This window comes from Pseudophryne corroboree, chromosome 4 (genome assembly GCF_028390025.1).
Source record: "Pseudophryne corroboree isolate aPseCor3 chromosome 4, aPseCor3.hap2, whole genome shotgun sequence".
Classification (NCBI taxonomy): domain Eukaryota; kingdom Metazoa; phylum Chordata; class Amphibia; order Anura; family Myobatrachidae; genus Pseudophryne; species Pseudophryne corroboree.
The window spans coordinates 661,700,598-661,724,993 of NC_086447.1; positions in this window are offsets into that span (position 1 = coordinate 661,700,598).

A 24,396-nucleotide genomic window follows, 5' to 3' on the forward strand; every position below is an offset into this window, starting at 1 on the left:
CCTTATCCAAAATGCTTGGGACCAGAGATATTTTGGATATCGGATTTTTCCGTATTTTGGAATAATTGCATACCATAATGAGATATCATGGCGATGGGACCCAAGTCTAAGCACAGAATCCATTTATGTCTCATATACACCTTATACACACAGCCTGAAGGTCATTTTAGCCAATATTTTTAATAACTTTGTGCATTAAACAAAGTGTGTGTACATTCACACAATTCATTTATGCTTCATATACACCTTATACACACAGCCTGAAGGTCATTTAATACAATATTTTTAATAACTTTGTGCATTAAACAAAGTTTGAGTACATTGAGCCACAGAAAACAAAGATTTCTCTAACTCACTCTCACACAAAAAAGTCCGTATTTCGGAATATTCCGTATTTCGGAATATTTGGATATGGGATACTCAACCTGTATATATATTCTAACTCCTCTCACAGTGTCAGTACTGTTACAGCAAGAGAGTTCCAGCATAGCATACATTTACTGTCTCCTAACACTTACAGTATGTTATTTCCCATACTTGCTCATCACATACTACCTCATGATGAAAATACTGATACTCTGGAAGGGTGGTATTCAGTATTCCGGCTGTTGTAATCCCAGCGCTCAGTATACCGGCGTCAGAATCCCGACACCCGGCATACCGACAACTATTCTCCCTCTTGGGGTTCCACGCAGCGTGGCAAGCGCAGCAAGCCCACAAGGGGCTCATTTGCGCTCACCCTGCTGTCGGTATGCCGGTGGTTGGGATCCTGGCGCCGTTATGCTGTCCGCCGAGATCCTGGCTGCCGGCATACCACACTACACCCCTCTGGAAAATCACCCAATAACACCAGCACAACATTATCCACAACCAAACATGTATAACTGTATAGAAGAAAGGAAAAAGGCACACAGACCACATAAGACAGAGCCACCTTAACTTATAGGCACACTGGCCAGCTACCCAGGGCCCACGATTCTAGGGGCCTTCAAGCAGGGACAGGCTGGTGCCTTCAGAGCTTCTTGGGAGGCAGGTAGAGAATGCTGCCAAGCCGCTCTAGTTGTGAATTACACACAGTCAGAGCAGATACGCAGCGGTCTATACCTGCCTCTAAGACAGCAGTCAGACAGTGAATGGATGTCAGCATGTAGATGTACCCCAAAGGGACCATAGCAGATATCTCTGTATAGGCCATGGCTACTCCATTTCCAACAGCAGCTGCAGCCCCCATGGGCCATCTCCCTGGCAATGGTCACGGCACATATGTTATCAGTAGACTGCACATGCGCAGTAGCACTCAGGGGTACTGATAATAGAGCGCAGTGACCACACTCCCAACACATTGCAGATATGGGCTCCTTTCAAAACCTCTGTCCCTATGAGTTTTGATACATCTGGGTGGTATATAATTTCTTATAGCGGCAACTAGTGGTGATAAGATAAAACCTGATAATTGATAAATATGCCCCTAAGTGCCATTTTTATTTTTTGTCTTATTAAGTTCACATCAACCAGTGGTGCTTCCCTTTGTTCCTCAGCAGACTCTCACATTACACCATTAATATATGCAAAGAGGGGAAGCGGCATGGGCTGAAGGTAGGAGCTAGCAATGCCCTCCATTGTGCTAGCCACACACTATAATCCAGGCATGTCCAAACTGCGGCCCTCCAGCTGTTGAGAACTACACATTCCAGCATGCCCGGACACAGCTTTAGCATTCTCTGACAGCAAAACTGTGTCAGGGCATGCTGGGATATGTAGTTTCACAACAGCTGGAGGGCCGCAGTTTGGACATGCCTGCTATAATCCCTGTAAAGACCACAATAGGCCTTTAATAATTTTCAGCTTCAGGCCCTTGTGGAGCTTAATCTGGAACTGGGTACATTTACCAGGGCTGAACTATCTGTATGCGGAGGGGGTACCGCACATAGCGCTGAAGGTTAGGGGGCGCTGTTGGCGGCACTTAATTAACTTTTTTAATTACATTCACTTGCAGCTTCCACCCTTTTTGAAGCTCAGCGTCTCCTGACCGCACCTGTCTCCTACCCTGACCTCTTCTGTCGCTAATACCAATACAACATTCATGAACTCAATTTGAGATTTTTTTTATTATTCCGTCACACTGTCCTTTATTACATTTTGGGTAGAAAGGTAGTAATTCTAAGATAGAGAATTCAAACTATTTGAAGCTTACCTTGTACTTTGTGAAAAAATTATCAGCTTTGCAGCTGACCAGATCTATTTAGTGTGTGGCTGCAAGGGATTGGGTGTGCGGCTGCAAGGTATTGGGTGTGTGGCTGCACACTACATAGATATGCTCAATTACAATGCTGATTATTATTTTTTAGAAAGTACCAGTAGCTTCATAAAGTTAGAAATCTTATGCAGGATCAAATAGCTCAATGAGTAGGGTGTTTGATAAGAATTCAAAAGGTTATAGGTTTGAATCCTGGGTATGGCAGTACATTGAAATGTGTTATTTCATAAAGGATATTGTAACTGAATATCACCAAGTTCTCAGGTTAAGTGCATGATTATGGTATAAAGAGGATTTCCAAATACATGTTCTGTAAATGGCATATATATATATATATATATATATATATATATATACAGAATGTCAAAGGGAGCTGTATATGTTGATTATGTAAAATACTCTTCTGGATTATGACCACAAAGTGATAAAAAAACCACTTGGTTTATTCACATATTATCTATGCACATTATACTTTGATGAACATAGATTATCACATAAAAATCAAATGGTGAACATATTTAAAATACAGATTCCAATTTTGTTGAAGACATGATATAATCAGTGTATTCTATCCAATAGTATTATATACAGGATGTCTGATGTTCTCACAGAAAAACCATACCCGACGCGTTTCGTCCCAAAGGACTTCATCAGGGGTTCATGTCTAGATAATACATATGAATCAAGTGAGACTTCTATACAATATATCATGGTGATCATAATCTAAGATGGTGTTTTTATACATACCAATCAATATTGGAAGAGTTATCGGGGAAAGAAACCGATTTAGCGGTAATGTTGTTCCCACAAGTAAATTCTGAAAGATCCATATCATAGTATGAATTAGATAATTAAATAATCAAGATCAATAGATAATCCACTACTATAGGGGGGGGGGAGGTGGGGAGGAGTGTAAGATCCATATATATGAATATTAAATTTCTCCTTGATAGTCATGAAACACTTATATACAGTATGGACCTAATAGTCTTGGTAGTATATTGTTAACAGTGTATATAATATTACCAAAAAAATGATGTAAAAAGACTCATATAGAAAGAGTCCATACATATAATATTGTCATAATTAGAGGTCTCCTATAGAAAGAGTACCTCATATATCTATACGATGATCCATATATAAATTACATGTAATCCAAAATGGCACTTAATTTATTTAATTTTTAAAAAAAAAATTTTAATACATACCAAGGAATTAAAATCAAAACAAAATCACGCTTAGTGCACCAGTGTTCACCATTGGTCCAACCTATAATACAAATATTGACTTTAAGGAACATTTTTCCCTCTATGAGGATAGGAGGTAGATTACTCCAGAAAGAAGGGGGCATAAAAATTGATCATACATACCCTCATATAAGTGCAAACTGGGAGGTTGTGCTGTTGTATTCCCTATCAGCTACAACCACACTTATAATGATCCGGCCTATAAAACAATTAGTGATAACTTATAGTATTTTTCTAAATGTAACATAAGCTAACATGTTTTATATGTAACTTGTTTCACATCGTTTTATACAACAGAACTTAATTCTCCATTACATTCATTGTATGAAAAGTCAGGGTAATAGTTTGGGCTTTAATCATACAGAGGATTCCCATATTCAATCACTGTTGTTACATAATGACAAATAATGGTTATTATGAACAAACATCTAAGGGTGCATACACACGGTGAGATTTGGACTTATCCGATTCTCACCGTGCGACAGGGGGCCGGGTCGGCACTTAGCCAGTATCGCAAGCACATAATGAGTGTGCTTGCGATGCTGGCTATGTGCGATGTCAATCCTGACTATCTCTTCTATAGAGATAGCCAGGATTGACTTGCCTGCACAGCCTATTTTTTCTGCCGATGCCGACCGCGCGGGGCCGCGCATCGGCATCGGATCGGGATCGCAAGGTGACTGTCACCTTGTGATCTGCACTATCTTTTCTTCCGATTCTGCTGTATCAGAGAAGCCGTGAAGTGGCCAGCAGCTAAACATGTGTTTGCAAACATTTGTGACGAATTCTCTGAATTTTATTACCAGATAGATTCAGGGATGGTACAGGTAATTTTTAGTGTGCGGAAGGGAATTTGGGGGTGGGGATTTGCACCCCCCTTCCTCTTTGTTTGTTGTTTGTCTGTGACCCCTCCCCCTTCCAGCACCTGATATATAATTACCTCCAGGTATGATTGAGCAGCTTCCAAATTGTTTGTCTGCTTGTGTGCATGAGGCATTGAATTGGAGCAGCATTTGGAAGGCATGCTGTTCCTTGTAGTGCCAATGGGAGATCCTGGGGGTGGCTCCCGGGTAAGTTAGCTCTCTGTCTGGAAGTGTTTTAGTAATAGCCTTTATCATGAGGCGTACTGTGACAAATTACATGGCCCTATGTGGGCACTGCTATCAAGTAGAGTTAGGACTGCTGTATCAGAGAAGCCGTGAAGTGGCCAGCAGCTAAACATGTGTTTGCAAACATTTGTGACGAATTCTCTGAATTTTATTACCAGATAGATTCAGGGATGGTACAGGTAATTTTTAGTGTGCGGAAGGGAATTTGGGGGTGGGGATTTGCACCCCCCTTCCTCTTTGTTTGTTGTTTGTCTGTGACCCCTCCCCCTTCCAGCACCTGATATATAATTACCTCCAGGTATGATTGAGCAGCTTCCAAATTGTTTGTCTGCTTGTGTGCATGAGGCATTGAATTGGAGCAGCATTTGGAAGGCATGCTGTTCCTTGTAGTGCCAATGGGAGATCCTGGGGGTGGCTCCCGGGTAAGTTAGCTCTCTGTCTGGAAGTGTTTTAGTAATAGCCTTTATCATGAGGCGTACTGTGACAAATTACATGGCCCTATGTGGGCACTGCTATCAAGTAGAGTTAGGACTGCTGTATCAGAGAAGCCGTGAAGTGGCCAGCAGCTAAACATGTGTTTGCAAACATTTGTGACGAATTCTCTGAATTTTATTACCAGATAGATTCAGGGATGGTACAGGTAATTTTTAGTGTGCGGAAGGGAATTTGGGGGTGGGGATTTGCACCCCCCTTCCTCTTTGTTTGTTGTTTGTCTGTGACCCCTCCCCCTTCCAGCACCTGATATATAATTACCTCCAGGTATGATTGAGCAGCTTCCAAATTGTTTGTCTGCTTGTGTGCATGAGGCATTGAATTGGAGCAGCATTTGGAAGGCATGCTGTTCCTTGTAGTGCCAATGGGAGATCCTGGGGGTGGCTCCCGGGTAAGTTAGCTCTCTGTCTGGAAGTGTTTTAGTAATAGCCTTTATCATGAGGCGTACTGTGACAAATTACATGGCCCTATGTGGGCACTGCTATCAAGTAGAGTTAGGACTGCTGTATCAGAGAAGCCGTGAAGTGGCCAGCAGCTAAACATGTGTTTGCAAACATTTGTGACGAATTCTCTGAATTTTATTACCAGATAGATTCAGGGATGGTACAGGTAATTTTTAGTGTGCGGAAGGGAATTTGGGGGTGGGGATTTGCACCCCCCTTCCTCTTTGTTTTTTGTTTGTCTGTGACCCCTCCCCCTTCCAGCACCTTATATATATTTACCTCCAGGTATGATTGAGCAGCTTCCAAATTGTTTGTCTGCTTGTGTGCATGAGGCATTGAATTGGAGCAGCATTTGGAAGGCATGCTGTTCCTTGTAGTGCCAATGGGAGATCCTGGGGGTGGCTCCCGGGTAAGTTAGCTCTCTGTCTGGAAGTGTTTTAGTAATAGCCTTTATCATGAGGCGTACTGTGACAAATTACATGGCCCTATGTGGGCACTGCTATCAAGTAGAGTTAGGACTGCTGTATCAGAGAAGCCGTGAAGTGGCCAGCAGCTAAACATGTGTTTGCAAACATTTGTGACGAATTCTCTGAATTTTATTACCAGATAGATTCAGGGATGGTACAGGTAATTTTTAGTGTGCGGAAGGGAATTTGGGGGTGGGGATTTGCACCCCCCTTCCTCTTTGTTTGTTGTTTGTCTGTGACCCCTCCCCCTTCCAGCACCTGATATATAATTACCTCCAGGTATGATTGAGCAGCTTCCAAATTGTTTGTCTGCTTGTGTGCATGAGGCATTGAATTGGAGCAGCATTTGGAAGGCATGCTGTTCCTTGTAGTGCCAATGGGAGATCCTGGGGGTGGCTCCCGGGTAAGTTAGCTCTCTGTCTGGAAGTGTTTTAGTAATAGCCTTTATCATGAGGCGTACTGTGACAAATTACATGGCCCTATGTGGGCACTGCTATCAAGTAGAGTTAGGACTGCTGTATCAGAGAAGCCGTGAAGTGGCCAGCAGCTAAACATGTGTTTGCAAACATTTGTGACGAATTCTCTGAATTTTATTACCAGATAGATTCAGGGATGGTACAGGTAATTTTTAGTGTGCGGAAGGGAATTTGGGGGTGGGGATTTGCACCCCCCTTCCTCTTTGTTTGTTGTTTGTCTGTGACCCCTCCCCCTTCCAGCACCTGATATATAATTACCTCCAGGTATGATTGAGCAGCTTCCAAATTGTTTGTCTGCTTGTGTGCATGAGGCATTGAATTGGAGCAGCATTTGGAAGGCATGCTGTTCCTTGTAGTGCCAATGGGAGATCCTGGGGGTGGCTCCCGGGTAAGTTAGCTCTCTGTCTGGAAGTGTTTTAGTAATAGCCTTTATCATGAGGCGTACTGTGACAAATTACATGGCCCTATGTGGGCACTGCTATCAGGTAGAGTTAGGACTGCTGTATCAGAGAAGCCGTGAAGTGGCCAGCAGCTAAACATGTGTTTGCAAACATTTGTGACGAATTCTCTGAATTTTATTACCAGATAGATTCAGGGATGGTACAGGTAATTTTTAGTGTGCGGAAGGGAATTTGGGGGTGGGGATTTGCACCCCCCTTCCTCTTTGTTTGTTGTTTGTCTGTGACCCCTCCCCCTTCCAGCACCTGATATATAATTACCTCCAGGTATGATTGAGCAGCTTCCAAATTGTTTGTCTGCTTGTGTGCATGAGGCATTGAATTGGAGCAGCATTTGGAAGGCATGCTGTTCCTTGTAGTGCCAATGGGAGATCCTGGGGGTGGCTCCCGGGTAAGTTAGCTCTCTGTCTGGAAGTGTTTTAGTAATAGCCTTTATCATGAGGCGTACTGTGACAAATTACATGGCCCTATGTGGGCACTGCTATCAAGTAGAGTTAGGACTGCTGTATCAGAGAAGCCGTGAAGTGGCCAGCAGCTAAACATGTGTTTGCAAACATTTGTGACGAATTCTCTGAATTTTATTACCAGATAGATTCAGGGATGGTACAGGTAATTTTTAGTGTGCGGAAGGGAATTTGGGGGTGGGGATTTGCACCCCCCTTCCTCTTTGTTTGTTGTTTGTCTGTGACCCCTCCCCCTTCCAGCACCTGATATATAATTACCTCCAGGTATGATTGAGCAGCTTCCAAATTGTTTGTCTGCTTGTGTGCATGAGGCATTGAATTGGAGCAGCATTTGGAAGGCATGCTGTTCCTTGTAGTGCCAATGGGAGATCCTGGGGGTGGCTCCCGGGTAAGTTAGCTCTCTGTCTGGAAGTGTTTTAGTAATAGCCTTTATCATGAGGCGTACTGTGACAAATTACATGGCCCTATGTGGGCACTGCTATCAAGTAGAGTTAGGACTGCTGTATCAGAGAAGCCGTGAAGTGGCCAGCAGCTAAACATGTGTTTGCAAACATTTGTGACGAATTCTCTGAATTTTATTACCAGATAGATTCAGGGATGGTACAGGTAATTTTTAGTGTGCGGAAGGGAATTTGGGGGTGGGGATTTGCACCCCCCTTCCTCTTTGTTTGTTGTTTGTCTGTGACCCCTCCCCCTTCCAGCACCTGATATATAATTACCTCCAGGTATGATTGAGCAGCTTCCAAATTGTTTGTCTGCTTGTGTGCATGAGGCATTGAATTGGAGCAGCATTTGGAAGGCATGCTGTTCCTTGTAGTGCCAATGGGAGATCCTGGGGGTGGCTCCCGGGTAAGTTAGCTCTCTGTCTGGAAGTGTTTTAGTAATAGCCTTTATCATGAGGCGTACTGTGACAAATTACATGGCCCTATGTGGGCACTGCTATCAAGTAGAGTTAGGACTGCTGTATCAGAGAAGCCGTGAAGTGGCCAGCAGCTAAACATGTGTTTGCAAACATTTGTGACGAATTCTCTGAATTTTATTACCAGATAGATTCAGGGATGGTACAGGTAATTTTTAGTGTGCGGAAGGGAATTTGGGGGTGGGGATTTGCACCCCCCTTCCTCTTTGTTTGTTGTTTGTCTGTGACCCCTCCCCCTTCCAGCACCTGATATATAATTACCTCCAGGTATGATTGAGCAGCTTCCAAATTGTTTGTCTGCTTGTGTGCATGAGGCATTGAATTGGAGCAGCATTTGGAAGGCATGCTGTTCCTTGTAGTGCCAATGGGAGATCCTGGGGGTGGCTCCCGGGTAAGTTAGCTCTCTGTCTGGAAGTGTTTTAGTAATAGCCTTTATCATGAGGCGTACTGTGACAAATTACATGGCCCTATGTGGGCACTGCTATCAAGTAGAGTTAGGACTGCTGTATCAGAGAAGCCGTGAAGTGGCCAGCAGCTAAACATGTGTTTGCAAACATTTGTGACGAATTCTCTGAATTTTATTACCAGATAGATTCAGGGATGGTACAGGTAATTTTTAGTGTGCGGAAGGGAATTTGGGGGTGGGGATTTGCACCCCCCTTCCTCTTTGTTTGTTGTTTGTCTGTGACCCCTCCCCCTTCCAGCACCTGATATATAATTACCTCCAGGTATGATTGAGCAGCTTCCAAATTGTTTGTCTGCTTGTGTGCATGAGGCATTGAATTGGAGCAGCATTTGGAAGGCATGCTGTTCCTTGTAGTGCCAATGGGAGATCCTGGGGGTGGCTCCCGGGTAAGTTAGCTCTCTGTCTGGAAGTGTTTTAGTAATAGCCTTTATCATGAGGCGTACTGTGACAAATTACATGGCCCTATGTGGGCACTGCTATCAAGTAGAGTTAGGACTGCTGTATCAGAGAAGCCGTGAAGTGGCCAGCAGCTAAACATGTGTTTGCAAACATTTGTGACGAATTCTCTGAATTTTATTACCAGATAGATTCAGGGATGGTACAGGTAATTTTTAGTGTGCGGAAGGGAATTTGGGGGTGGGGATTTGCACCCCCCTTCCTCTTTGTTTGTTGTTTGTCTGTGACCCCTCCCCCTTCCAGCACCTGATATATAATTACCTCCAGGTATGATTGAGCAGCTTCCAAATTGTTTGTCTGCTTGTGTGCATGAGGCATTGAATTGGAGCAGCATTTGGAAGGCATGCTGTTCCTTGTAGTGCCAATGGGAGATCCTGGGGGTGGCTCCCGGGTAAGTTAGCTCTCTGTCTGGAAGTGTTTTAGTAATAGCCTTTATCATGAGGCGTACTGTGACAAATTACATGGCCCTATGTGGGCACTGCTATCAAGTAGAGTTAGGACTGCTGTATCAGAGAAGCCGTGAAGTGGCCAGCAGCTAAACATGTGTTTGCAAACATTTGTGACGAATTCTCTGAATTTTATTACCAGATAGATTCAGGGATGGTACAGGTAATTTTTAGTGTGCGGAAGGGAATTTGGGGGTGGGGATTTGCACCCCCCTTCCTCTTTGTTTGTTGTTTGTCTGTGACCCCTCCCCCTTCCAGCACCTGATATATAATTACCTCCAGGTATGATTGAGCAGCTTCCAAATTGTTTGTCTGCTTGTGTGCATGAGGCATTGAATTGGAGCAGCATTTGGAAGGCATGCTGTTCCTTGTAGTGCCAATGGGAGATCCTGGGGGTGGCTCCCGGGTAAGTTAGCTCTCTGTCTGGAAGTGTTTTAGTAATAGCCTTTATCATGAGGCGTACTGTGACAAATTACATGGCCCTATGTGGGCACTGCTATCAAGTAGAGTTAGGACTGCTGTATCAGAGAAGCCGTGAAGTGGCCAGCAGCTAAACATGTGTTTGCAAACATTTGTGACGAATTCTCTGAATTTTATTACCAGATAGATTCAGGGATGGTACAGGTAATTTTTAGTGTGCGGAAGGGAATTTGGGGGTGGGGATTTGCACCCCCCTTCCTCTTTGTTTGTTGTTTGTCTGTGACCCCTCCCCCTTCCAGCACCTGATATATAATTACCTCCAGGTATGATTGAGCAGCTTCCAAATTGTTTGTCTGCTTGTGTGCATGAGGCATTGAATTGGAGCAGCATTTGGAAGGCATGCTGTTCCTTGTAGTGCCAATGGGAGATCCTGGGGGTGGCTCCCGGGTAAGTTAGCTCTCTGTCTGGAAGTGTTTTAGTAATAGCCTTTATCATGAGGCGTACTGTGACAAATTACATGGCCCTATGTGGGCACTGCTATCAAGTAGAGTTAGGACTGCTGTATCAGAGAAGCCGTGAAGTGGCCAGCAGCTAAACATGTGTTTGCAAACATTTGTGACGAATTCTCTGAATTTTATTACCAGATAGATTCAGGGATGGTACAGGTAATTTTTAGTGTGCGGAAGGGAATTTGGGGGTGGGGATTTGCACCCCCCTTCCTCTTTGTTTGTTGTTTGTCTGTGACCCCTCCCCCTTCCAGCACCTGATATATAATTACCTCCAGGTATGATTGAGCAGCTTCCAAATTGTTTGTCTGCTTGTGTGCATGAGGCATTGAATTGGAGCAGCATTTGGAAGGCATGCTGTTCCTTGTAGTGCCAATGGGAGATCCTGGGGGTGGCTCCCGGGTAAGTTAGCTCTCTGTCTGGAAGTGTTTTAGTAATAGCCTTTATCATGAGGCGTACTGTGACAAATTACATGGCCCTATGTGGGCACTGCTATCAAGTAGAGTTAGGACTGCTGTATCAGAGAAGCCGTGAAGTGGCCAGCAGCTAAACATGTGTTTGCAAACATTTGTGACGAATTCTCTGAATTTTATTACCAGATAGATTCAGGGATGGTACAGGTAATTTTTAGTGTGCGGAAGGGAATTTGGGGGTGGGGATTTGCACCCCCCTTCCTCTTTGTTTGTTGTTTGTCTGTGACCCCTCCCCCTTCCAGCACCTGATATATAATTACCTCCAGGTATGATTGAGCAGCTTCCAAATTGTTTGTCATATTATATATTAGATAAGGATCACAAGCATTGAAAATATAAAAAAATATAAAAATTTTACACAATCAACATATACAGCTCCCTTTGACATTCTGTATTTTTGTATCTTATTATCTGTACTCTAGCTAACAGAGAGTACGTCATAAGGTTTGCAGCTCATATATAGCGCATAATTGGGTCTACACCACATCCATATATATATATATATATATATATATATATATATATACATATATATAAAGATAGAGGGTCCACACTCACGTTTGAATATAATCAGTGCTGGGGTGACATCCAAAGAGGGAGAAAATTTCCACTCCAATACAATTCCAAATTAGGGGAGCACTCACCAGTCTTCAAGTAGAAAAAAGTTTATTCAAACCATCAGCAGCAAATAGTTTATGTCGACGTTTCGGTCATGGTTCTGACCTTTGTCAAGATGACAAAGGTCAGAACCATGACCGAAACGTCGACATAAACTATTTGCTGCTGATGGTTTGAATAAACTTTTTTCTACTTGAAGACTGGTGAGTGCTCCCCTAATTTGGAATTATATATATATATATATATATATATATATATATATATGCAAAAAAGGGGAGGAAGAACAAGAGCCTATGGTGTAGTAGTTTTCCCCAGAGTAATTAATCACCCGCAAGTAATGAAATTGCATACCGGCATATGCCTTGTCTCAAAGCATATCACTCCCCTACTTCTTACTCCATATGCATTTAAGAATCACAGAAATCGCACGGCGGCAGCGACTGCGACTCCACCTGAGCGACGATGAGGAAGGCGGGAAGGAGGCATCATAGCATGGCCTTTCTCTGGGATCAAACATGCTCCTTTCCCATGAGGCATGCACCTTATGTCCCTCTTGGAAAAATGGGGGGGAGGGGAGGGGCACCAATTCTCTCTGTGGCCCATGGCACCAAAAATTCTAGTTACGGCTGTGATATTTAGTAATGTGTCTAATAATGAAAAATTATGGTGTTGCCCATAGCAGCCAATCAGATTCTAGCTCTCATTCCTCTATTGCAGCCTATAAAATGATAGACAGGACCTGATTGGCTTCTATTGGCAACACCATTACTTATCATTATTAGAAACTTTAGTAAATATTCCCCCAGCAGGAAAAAAAAACAGACAGTGCTAGATTACTGCCTCATAGCAGAGGTCCGGATTCAATTCCCACCATGGCCCTAACTGTGTGGAGTTTGTATATTCTCCCCATGCTTGCATAGGTTTCTTCCAGGTACTTCCACACCTCAAAAATATACTAGTAGGTTAATTGCCTCCCAACCAAAAAGAAAAAAATAACCCTAGTATTAAGTGTGTGTGTGTGTGTGTGTGTGTGTGTGTGTGTGTGTGTGTGTGTGTGTGTACGTGTGTGTGTACACGTGTGTGTACATGTATTTAGCGCAGACTAGATGGGCCAAGTGGTTCCTTTTTTGCCATCAAATACTATATTTCTGTCTTGTAGGTTAATATTTTGGTTAAAGCATTTACACTCACAACCCAGCATCAGGGGCCCTTGCTTACATCTTTGCTTCAGACAACAATTACATGCAGTTCGATCATCTGCATTCACCACTGTTTATTATTATTATTATTATCATTTATTTATATGGCGCCACAAGGGTTCCGCAGCGCCCAATTACAGAGTACATATGCACATAATCAAAACAGTGACTTACAGTTGAAATCAATTTTGGACAAGTACAGGGTAACTAAGCATAACTACACCTTAAATGACAGAGATACACAGTAAATGACAGAGATAAGTTCCAGGTGGCCCAAAAACTGTGATTTGGGCAGTTGAGAATTATTAAAGAAGAAAAGGGTGAGCACATGAGGGAAGAGGGCCCTACTCGTGAGAGCTTACATTCTAGGGGTAGGGGTAGACAGACAGGGGTGACACAGATGGGGTACATAGAGAGCATGGAACAGGGGGTTAGGATGAGATTTGGCTGGGTTTGGTAAAGAAATGGGTCTTGAGAGCCCGTTTGAAGTTTTGTAGAGAGGTGGAGAGTCTGAGGGGGAGAGGTAAAGAATTCCAAAGGAAGGGAGCAGCACGTGAAAAATCTTGGAGATAGGAGTGGGAGGAAGTAATCAGGAGACAGGAGAGGCGGCGTGCATTAGCAGAGCGAAGAGGACGGGTGGGAGAGTAAAGGGAGATAAGGTCAGAGATGTAAATGGGAGAGGAGTGGGTGAGAGCTTTGTAAGTGAGAGTGAGAAGTTTGAATTGGATTCTGAAGGGGAAGGGAAGCCAGTGAAGGGCTAGTAGGAGAGGGGAGGTGGATGTAGTGCGTTTGGTGAGGAAGATGAGCCGAGCAGCAGCATTGAGGATAGACTGGAGTGGAGAGAGGTAATTGTCAGGGAGGCCAGTTAGGAGGAGATTACAGTAGTCCAGTCTGGAAATAATCAGTGAGTGAATAATGATCTTAGTGGCATCCTGGGTGAGAAAAGGTCTGATCCTGGAAATGTTTTTGAGATGAAAATGACAGGTTTGTGAGAGGTGCTGAATGTGTGGTTTGAAGGAGAGGGAGGAGTCAAGGATTACACCAAGACAGCGTACTTGGGGGCTAGAGGAGATAGTCGTGCCATCAATGGATAATGAGATTGTGGGAGGTGAGGTTGTGCGGGAGGGTGGGAAGATGATCAGCTCAGTCTTAGACATGTTGAGTTTAAGAAAGCGCTGGGACATCCAGGAAGAGATAGCAGAAAGACAGTTAGAGGCACGAGTGAGGAGAGCCATGGAGAGATCAGGGGAGGAGAGGTAGATTTGAGTGTCATCAGCATAGAGGTGATACTGGAAATTAAAAGAACTAATGAGTTCACCTAAAGAGGACATATAGAGAGAGAAAAGGAGAGGCCCAAGAACAGAACCTTGGGGGACACCAACAGTTAGTGGAAGTGGGGGCGAGGTAGCATCATGAGAGGAGACAGAGAAGGAACGATCGGAGAGGTAGGAGGACAGCCAGGAGAGGGCAGTATCACGTAGACCGAGAGAGTGAAGGATTTGCAGAAGAAGAGGGTGGTCCACAGTGTCAAAAGCAGCAGAGAGGTCAAGAAGAATAAGCAGAGAGTAGTGGCCCTTAGATTTGGCGGCATGGAGGTCATTGCAGACTTTTGTGAGGGCAGTTTCAGTGGAGTGGAGAGAGCGGAAACCAGACTGGTATGGGTCAAGCAGTGAGTGAGAGGAAAGAAAGGCAGTAAGGCGATTATAGACAATACGCTCAAGAAGTTTGGAGGCAAAGGGGAGGAGAGAGATCGGTCGATAGTTGGAGAGAGTGTTAGGATCAAGGGTAGGTTTTTTAAGAATAGGGGAGACAAGAGCATGCTTGAAGGCAGAGGGGACAGTGCCTGATGAGAGGGAGAGATTGAGAAGGTGGGCAAGATGGGAACAGGCAGAAGGGGAGAGGTAGCGAAGGAGGTGGGAGGGGATAGGGTCGAGTGGGGAGGTTGTGGGGGGGGAGGAGTGTATGAGGGCCATGACTTCCTCACCAGATACTAGGGAGAAAGATGTCAGAGTTGGTAAGAGGGTAGGGGAGGGGTGGCAAAGGATGGGTGGTGGCTGGTTGCTGGACTGGTGGGATGTGATGTCCTGACGTATGGAGTCAATCTTGGATGTGAAGTAAGTGGCAAAGTCAAGAGCAGACAATGAGGAAGGGAGAGGAGGTGGTGGTGGGCAGAGGAGGGAGTTAACAGTGGCAAAGAGGCGCCGGGGGTTGGAAGAGTGGGTAGAGATGAGGATTTTGAAGTATGATTGTTTAGCAAGGGAAAGGGCAGCACTGAAGGATGAGAGCATGAATTTGAAATGGAGGAAGTCTGCTTGAGAGCGTGATTTCCTCCAGTGTCGCTCGGCAGTACGTGAGCATTTTTGTAGATATCTGGTGCATTTGGTGTGCCAGGGTTGAGGTGTTGATCTGCGAGGGTGAATAGTGGTTGGCGGAGCAACAGAGTCAAGGGCTGAAGTAAGAGATGCATTGTATAGAGATGTGGCTTGTTCAGGGCATGTGAGAGAGAGAAGAGGAGAGAGAAGCGAGTCAAACAGGGAGGATAGGGATGAGGTGTCAATAGCCTCAATATTACGCTTAGTGATGGTAGCCTTAGGAGGGAGAGATGGGGGAACAGAGATAGATAAGTTGAATGAGAGCAAGTGGTGGTCAGAGAGGGGAAAAGGGGAATTGGAGAAATCAGAAATAACACAGCGGTGAGTGAAAACCAGATCCAGTGAGCTCCCGTTCACATGGGAGGGTGAGCTGGTCCACTGGGAGAGACCAAGTGAAGATGTGAGGTTAAGGAGTTTAGAGGCAGGTGGTTTTGTGGGGTTATCGATAGGGATGTTGAAATCACCTAGGATAATGGTGGGAATGTCAGAAGAGAGGAAGTGAGGTAGCCAGGAAGCAAAGTTGTCGAGGAATTTAGAGGAAATGCCAGGTGGACGGTAAATGACAGCAACTCGAAGATTAGTGGGTTGGTAGAGGCGAATTGCATGGACCTCAAATGTAGAGAATGTAAGAGATGGTTCTGGAGGTATAAGTTGGTATGTGTAGCTTGAGGGTAAAAGGATCCCAACACCACCCCCATGACGACCCCCAGGTCGGGGTGTGTGTGAGAATGTAAGGCCCCCAGCCGAGAGAGAAGCAGGAGAAGCGGTGTCATAGGGTGTAATCCAGGTTTCAGTAATGGCCAGGAGGTGCAGGGAGTTGGATATGAAGAGGTTGTGAGTGGGGGTCAATTTGTTGCAAACAGATCTGGCATTCCAGAGTGCACAGGATAGGGGGTATGAGTTTGTTGGAGAGATGTGAATGAGATTATCTGGATTGCTATGGCGTTGAGGTAAGCTTGATGGGGAAGGAAGGGATAAAGAGGGTGAATTGATGGTGCTGGGGCCTTGGCTAGGAAGGGAGACTGCAGGAGTGAGGCAGGGAGGGAGTGCAGTATGATACTGGTGGAGGAGAGGTGAGGAGACAGGCAGAGGAGGGAGAGAGCAGGGTTGAGTGCTGGGGTATAAATGGTGTGAAGGGGCAGAAGTGAATTGCAGTGGGGAAACAGAAGAGGAGGGGAAGGGAGGCAGACAGAGGAGAGGAGACAGCATGAGATGTAGGAGACTGGGAGAGAGGGATAGAGGTGGTAACAGGGGACAGAAAAAAGAAATAGGAAGACGAGGATTAATGAGGGATGTTGCCAGCCTGGCCATAGTGTGGATGGGGTAAATAGTGGTAGCAAAATGAGAGTAGGAGGAGGAGTGGTGGCTGAATAAGAGAGCAGTGAAGTTTGCAGAAATAAATTCAATGTTAAACTGTCGTTATTATCTACAGGTAACAGTAAATCAAATATTTGCTGATGTTAGTTGGAAAATTACACAGTGGGGTAAATTTACTAAGATTCGTATTTTCCAGATTCAGGTCAAAGTTCAATCACGAATGACATCGAAAGTGTAAAACTGCAACTTTTTGAATTGATTACGACTAATTTACTAAGCTGTCGTATTCGGGTTTTTCTTTTGTTCCGATGTCGATGTCATTCGTGGTTTTTTTTCTATTTTTACGGCAGTGATTAGCAAAACACTGCCGACTTTTTTTACAATCAATCTCGGCCGGATCTGTGTGATCCGTGCTGGGGTTTATTTATTTATTTATTTTAATTAAACACTGTAAAATAATAAAAAAAAATGCGTGGGGTCCCCCCTCCTAAGCATAACCAGCCTCGGGCTCTTTGAGCCGATCCTGGTTGCAAAAATATGTGGAAAAAAATGACAGGGGTTCCCCCATATTTAAGCAACCAGCATCGGGCTCTGCGCCTGGTCCTGGTCCCAAAAATACGGGGGACAAAAAGAGTAGGGGTCCCCCGTATTTTTAAAACCAGCACCGGGCTCCACTAGCTGGACAGATAATGCCACAGCCGGGGGTCACTTTTATATAGTGCCCTGCGGCCGTGGCATCAAAAATCCAACTAGTCACTCCTGGCCGGGGTACCCTGGGGGAGTGGGGACCCCTTTAATCAAGGGGTCCCCCCCCCAGCCACCAAAGGGCCTGGGGTGAAGCCCGAGGCTGTCCCCCCCCATCCAATGGGCTGCGGATGGGGAGGCTGATAGCCTTTGTTGTAAAAGAAAAGATATTGTTTTTAGTAGCAGTACTACAAGGCCCAGCAAGCCTCCCCCGCATGCTGGTACTTGGAGAACCACAAGTACCAGCATGCGACGGAAAAACGGGCCCGCTGGTACCTGTAGTACTACTACTAAAAAAATACCCAAAAAAAGACAAGACACACACACCGTGAAAGTATAATTTTATTACATACATACACACATACATACATACTTACCTTAAGTTCCCACGCAGGTCGGTCCTCTTCTCCAGTAGAATCCAAGGGGTACCTGTTGAAGAAATTATACTCACGAGATCCAGGGGTCCAGGCTCCTCGGGAAATCCAGGGGTAATCCACGTACTTGCATAAAATAAGAAAACGGAAAGCCGAGCCACGAACTGAAAGGGGCCCCATGTTTTCACATGGGACTCCTTTCCACGAATGCCAGAAACCCACTCTGACTGATGTCTAAGTGGGTTTCTTCAGCCAATCAGGGAGTGCCACGTTGTAGCACTCTCCTGATCGGCTGTGTGCTCCTGTACTGAGTGACAGGCGGCACACGGCAGTGTTACAATGTAGCGCCTATGCGCTACATTGTAACCAATGCTGGGAACTTTCTGCTCAGCGGTGACGTCACTTTAGGTGACCCCCGGCTGTGGCATTATCTGTCCAGCTAGTGGAGCCCGGTGCTGGTAAAAATACGGGGGACCCCTACTCTTTTTGTCCCCCGTATTTTTGGGACCAGGCGCAGAGCCCGATGCTGGTTGCTTAAATATGGGGGAACCCCTGTCATTTTTTTCCCATATTTCTGCAACCAGGATCGGCTCAAAGAGCCCGAGGCTGGTTATGCTTAGGAGGGGGGACCCCACGCAATTTTTTTTAATAAAATAACAACTTTCCCACCCCTTCCCACTGATATACATGCACGGATCTCATGGATCCCTGCATGCCTATCCAATCACGGGAAAAAAAAGTAGGTCTGTTTTTTTTTAGCACTTTTTTACGAGTTGTAATTTTTCACGGCAGTGTTTGTTTGTTTTTTGCTTTGCACTTCTTAGTAAATGACCGAGATTCATACTTAAACAGCCGCGTTTTGACCGATGGTGTATTCATTCGTAATTTTTTACTTGGACTTGCAAAAAATTACGAATGCCCTCATCTCTGCCGTGATTAGTGTTTAGTAAATTACCGAGATGACACTTTGATGAAAAAACGGCATCTCGGTCAAAATCGGGAGCTTAGTAAATTTCCCCCAGTGTTGGCAAACTGCAAGTCAGTGTTACTTCATTAAATATGCTTCTCAGTGACCCATTTGTTGTCCAGGTGTTTGCAGGGTCAGAGTAGAAATTGCAATGCAGGTGTTTGTGCAGAAAGTGAATGTATAGTTTTCCAAATAAGTGAGGTTTGGAGAATATTAGGAGTAAACAAACATTTGTAGCTGCAGTCCAAGTATTGGGGGTTTGTGTTGTTTTTTTGTGTGCAATTGATGGTGCTTCCTTTCAGTTTCCGTCCAGTAGAAGTCCAGTAAAAGTCACAGATGACACCCTTAGAAAGTTTCTCCCTTTGAAAGCTTTCACCCCACACTGAATCAGCTACACTGTTTCAGCTAGACTACAAGCTAATATAAAGAGCAACAAACATGTGTATGTAAGCACATTGGTGGTACTGTGGTAAAGATGCTGAAAACAGTCTCTGAAAACCCATCTCTTTATTAAAGCCTGCCTTACTCCACGTACACTACTCTCACTTGTACAATCTTACACAGTCCAAATGGCTACACTGGGTCACACGCAATGATCCTGCCCTTTCCCATTACAATGTAAACTGCCCCCTAACCAGTCACTTACCTATTATCTTTTTTTGCATTTATTTAGTGTACCTTGGCCCTCATTCCGAGTCGTTCGCTCGGTATTTTTCATCGCATCGCAGTGAAAATCCGCTTAGTGCGCATGCGCAATATTCGCACTGCGACTGCGCCAAGTATCTTTGCTATGAAGATAGTATTTTTACTCACGGCTTTTTCATCGCTCCGGCGATCGTAATGTGATTGACAGGAAATGGGTGTTACTGGGCGGAAACACGGCGTTTTATGGGCGTGTGGCTGAAAACGCTACCGTTTCCGGAAAAAACGCAGGAGTGGCCGGAGAAACGGGGGAGTGGTTGGGCGAACGCTGGGTGTGTTTGTGACGTCAAACCAGGAACGACAAGCACTGAACTGATCGCACAGGCAGAGTAAGTGTGGAGCTACTCTAAAACTGCTAAGTAGTTTGTGATCGCAATATTGCGAATACATCGGTCGCAATTTTAAGATGCTAAGATTCACTCCCAGTAGGCGGCGGCTTAGCGTGTGTAACTCTGCTAAATTCGCCTTGCGACCGATCAACTCGGAATGAGGGCCCTTGTACTGTCAGTCCATGTTTCATTTATGCCATTTCCCCCATTGTGTAGCACTGCTGAGATCTGTAGTGCTTTACAAATCTATAATAATAATGACAATGAATGTAACAAAAATTCTTTATCATTACCTATTTGAAAAATAAAGTATAAAATAAATGACTAGCCCTTGGTTAAACCTGTATTTCCCAGGGCACCGGACTCATGGCAATATAAATGCCATTTACGGTATATTTTGTGTACTTATATTACCATGCAGCTGTTGTTTCCTGTCAAATACAGGAATAATTGAACTTTGGAATATTTATTTTCTATTTATGTTACTAAATTGCTAACACTTAGTGGAAATGTGCATTACAAATAAGGTGTGACTTCCGTATACAGTACAGGGCAAACTGTGTATGTGTATACTGTAGGTAGGAGGTTAATTCTAGCCAGGGGGGAGACATTCTCCCCAAAAAAATCTTAAAAAAACCTTTCTAAAGATAATGCAAATAACTCAAGTAAAAGCCCCTCATGGTTAGTATCATCTCACAGTTTCCTGAGGTCTCAATAAATGGCCTGATCTAAGGCACACACTAGCAAATACAAACTGCACATGCACCATACAATGTAATAGCAGACTGTGCATGTGCCATACCATACACGTGAACATGGATGGAGAATGATAGTGCAGACGGAATGAACCATCCATTGAAAGATCACTTTTTGCTTCAAATGGGCATTTCTGGGCGGCTGCAATGCGATCTCACAGAACGGATCCGCCTTGTGGGTGTTTAGGCAGACTTCTGTGCTTGTTGTTAATGCGAGGACACTAGTTTCAGATGGGTCAATTTGTACCCAGTACTGTATGTGGTGGGTGTACTGTAAATCCCTATACTAATTATGTAGGCTTCGGCTGCAAATGGGAAAACAGTGGTTGGAGTGAAGCATAGCAGGGCGATGGAGTGATGCTTGCACAGATGGACGGATACCCCCATTAGCATAAGGTAGTAAGCATGTTGCTGCAGCCGAAGTCTTTCTCACTCTTCAGGCTGTACATTCAGCAGGGTCCACCAGGGTCTAACCATGCATCAGGGACGTGTGGTGAGCTAAATGGCTCAGGAGGCACTGGTTAACCCCAGAGCCAGATTTACACACAATATATGAGCCAAATGGTACATCTGGGCATTATACACAGATGCAGCATTATAAACTCCTGGAAATCTGGTGAGTTTTGATTAGAGATGTGTGGAAAGGATAAACAGGTGAGGCAGTGCCTCACCTGCCATAGACTTTTTACTCCAGAGTTTGGGCTATAAAAATTATTAGAATAATGCAAAGTAGATATTTCAAACAAATTATCAGTATTTTTCATATATTTTATTCAGTAAAAACTCTGGTTTAAACGTAAGTATGACAGGAAAGGCTCTGCCTCACCCCACCACACGTCACTGCTATACATCCAGCATGGTCCACCAAGGTCTACTGATACATCCAGCAGGGTCCACCAAGATCTACCCATACCGTACATGCGGCAGGGTTCACCCTGCCTGACCCCGTTGCAATGCAACGTGACTGGGATGCACAAGGAGACTGTGCTGATTAATGTGATACAGTATATATATGTGTGACTGAGTCTCTGATTCTGCATACAAACTAGTGCTACAATGTAGCTGTCACAGCTTTCTTCCAATGCAAGGCCTTTTCTGCTCCATATACAAACTCAGTCAAATACCATATAGAAGTGTCATGTATGAAATGAATCAGCACAGTCTCCACGTGTGTCCTAGTCACAGTGCATTGCAACTAAGATGCATTTTCAGCAAAAAAGATGCTCAACGTCAGAAGGGTTGCACGGGACCTGGTGGCTCAGTCACACCAGGTATCTCACGATGCATTACATATTGAGGCTGGGTGTGTGAGGACGCATCTGTAACCCCCTGTAGGCGACGGATTGATGTATGCACTAATTCTATCCAAGAGACATGTAACAAATTCTTTTTTATTTAAAAAACATTTGCTCATGTGCCCGGAAACACCCCAACCACATGTGTACTGGCGTTGCGGTGCTGAAGGGGTTAACCATCAGCTACCCAGTACCATTTTAATGGATGAATTGGTGCTTGGCACCATGTTCTGTAAATGCATGTTTAATGATGTGTTTTAACATGTCATATGTAGTACTCTGTGCACAGTTGTAGGATTGCATGTTTAAATGTATTTATATTTAAGATGTGGTCACATGTATTTTAAAGGGAAAAATAACTGAATAAGGATCCCCTTTCTTCTGTGACTAGGAAATGGGATGCTAATTGCCCTCTCCTAGCAGATCTGGTGAATGACAAAAACCTTTGGATGTTGGACAGGGCATGGCAGGTAATGGCTGGGAGTGTGATTTCCTTAGACAAAGACGTTAATCACGGGGAATTTCCTTATTCCATATGTAAAGTGGTATGGATTGATATGGGTTTGGAATCTGTATTTATTTATGTAGCTGGTTTGATTGATATATATATACGAATCTTGAATGGTATATGCCAGAAGGATGAGGAACATTTGTTTGAGAAATCAAATGCAAACCATATTTTGAAGCTATGTGATAAATGTATCAAAGGCGATTGGTGGCAAGGAATGGAGTTTAAATGACACCAAACTTTGTGTGTGACAGGAAGGAGGAAATTGCTTCATGCACTTATATCCTTTTAAAATGTGATTTATTTATTTATTTATATTTTATAAGATATCCTGATTGGATGGAAAGGACTCAGGGCTACCCCCTGAGATGCATTGTGGTTTTACTGTATAAAAAGAGGAGGCCTGTGAACCTCCAGGTGTATTATACCAGTTTCAGTTTGCTGTAAACATCTTGCTGTGTTGCCCCTAGCAATAGGGAAGGGTTTTTTTTTAAGACTGTATTGGGCAAATAAAACATCTTCTGCCTCAAGGTGACCGCTTCATCTTGTGACCTGCAGGGCTAGGCGAAACCTAGCTCCGTTTTCTGGTTGTCCACGGTACACCCAGCTCCGCCTTTCTCTAGCTATTATGCTATGCTTAGGCAAGTGTCGATTGGGGATCCGTCAACACCCCACAAGGGTGGTAAGACAGCATGTCGATGCATACAGAGCAGAACTGTGGTTCCAGACGCCACAGCAGGAAGGAGTCTGGTGGTGGCAGCATAGTACCCGCCCACTGTGCAGTGGGTGGAGTCAGTAATAGATGGTTACTGATGGTAAGTGGGAATCCCCTAATTGGCCAGGTCCCATGTGACCTAAACTCCATTCTGTGACTAAGGGCGAGACTCGAGGTGGTGAGGGCTTTCATACGGAACCATCCTGTCACAACTCATAACATCAGTTCTTTGCTGTGATTGTATCACTACATTTTCTCTCTTCCCTCATAAACTGACTCTGTAGCATATAGTTTATTTCTTTTGAATTTCAGTTGATGGATTCTTTTTCATACTAGGGTCATTCCACATCAAATCACCCCAAAAAAATTAAATGTCCACCACACCACCTATCTCAGATTTTTACGAATTTTTCTTTTGTTAAGAGAGGATGTCAAAATAACTATTTCTGCCAAATATCACGACTGTCTGACAATTTGTTTATTAAATATTGATTTTTCAATGTATTGAATTATTTACTAATCGCAGCATCTTTATCCCGTTTTATTGAAGTATGACGGTTGTTTATTAAGGATTCACCATGAAATTTGAACCCCTAAGGTAACTCAACCTCCCAAATCCAAAAATCAAAACTTAATAACTTTATCTGCTTTCCGTTTCAAGTTACGGTAAAAATGCACAGTTTTCTAAAAGACTTAAAAACGCTAGGTTCAATCAACATTAGTTATCCCATTTTTTTATGTGCTTAACAAAGGTATACATTACTACCACACAAAAAAATCAGCATCGTACTCTGTTTCATAGTGGAGAAAAAAACCCATAAAGTTGACGTTGAATTACTGTTATACCGCATACATAATAAACAAAAGAAATCATGACATTTTAAAACATAAACATAACTTAAGTCCCTAACTTATTTAATGTCACAGAATACATGGTAAAACAATCAAGAAAACTTAAAGAAACCCCCATGGTATACTGGCAGAACCTGAAAAATACAGAGGGAAAGCCCTTCCTGTACAAATCGTTCATCGGGTACAGCAGCTTTCTGAAGATAATGAACATTTGCGGATGTGCCCTGGAAAGAAAGTCAGTTTCTTGAAAAGTTCCAGGAGGAAAAAGGATTCTAACAGAAAAGGCAACTCCTAGTAAACTTGAAAGAGCTTTATCTTGCTTTCAAATACCGTTTTCCAGACATTCAAGTTGGATTTTCTAAGGTTTGACCCACATGGTGTGTTAGTTAGCGTTGCGGCAAGAGGTATGCATTCTGTATGTGTTTGTGAAACTCACCAAAACGTAAAAAATTACTGGTTACTGCTCTACCACTAAAGATGGACTACAAAGACCTAACTGAAATCATTGTTTGTTCTTCATTATCAAAAACTTGTATGCTTCATCGATGTG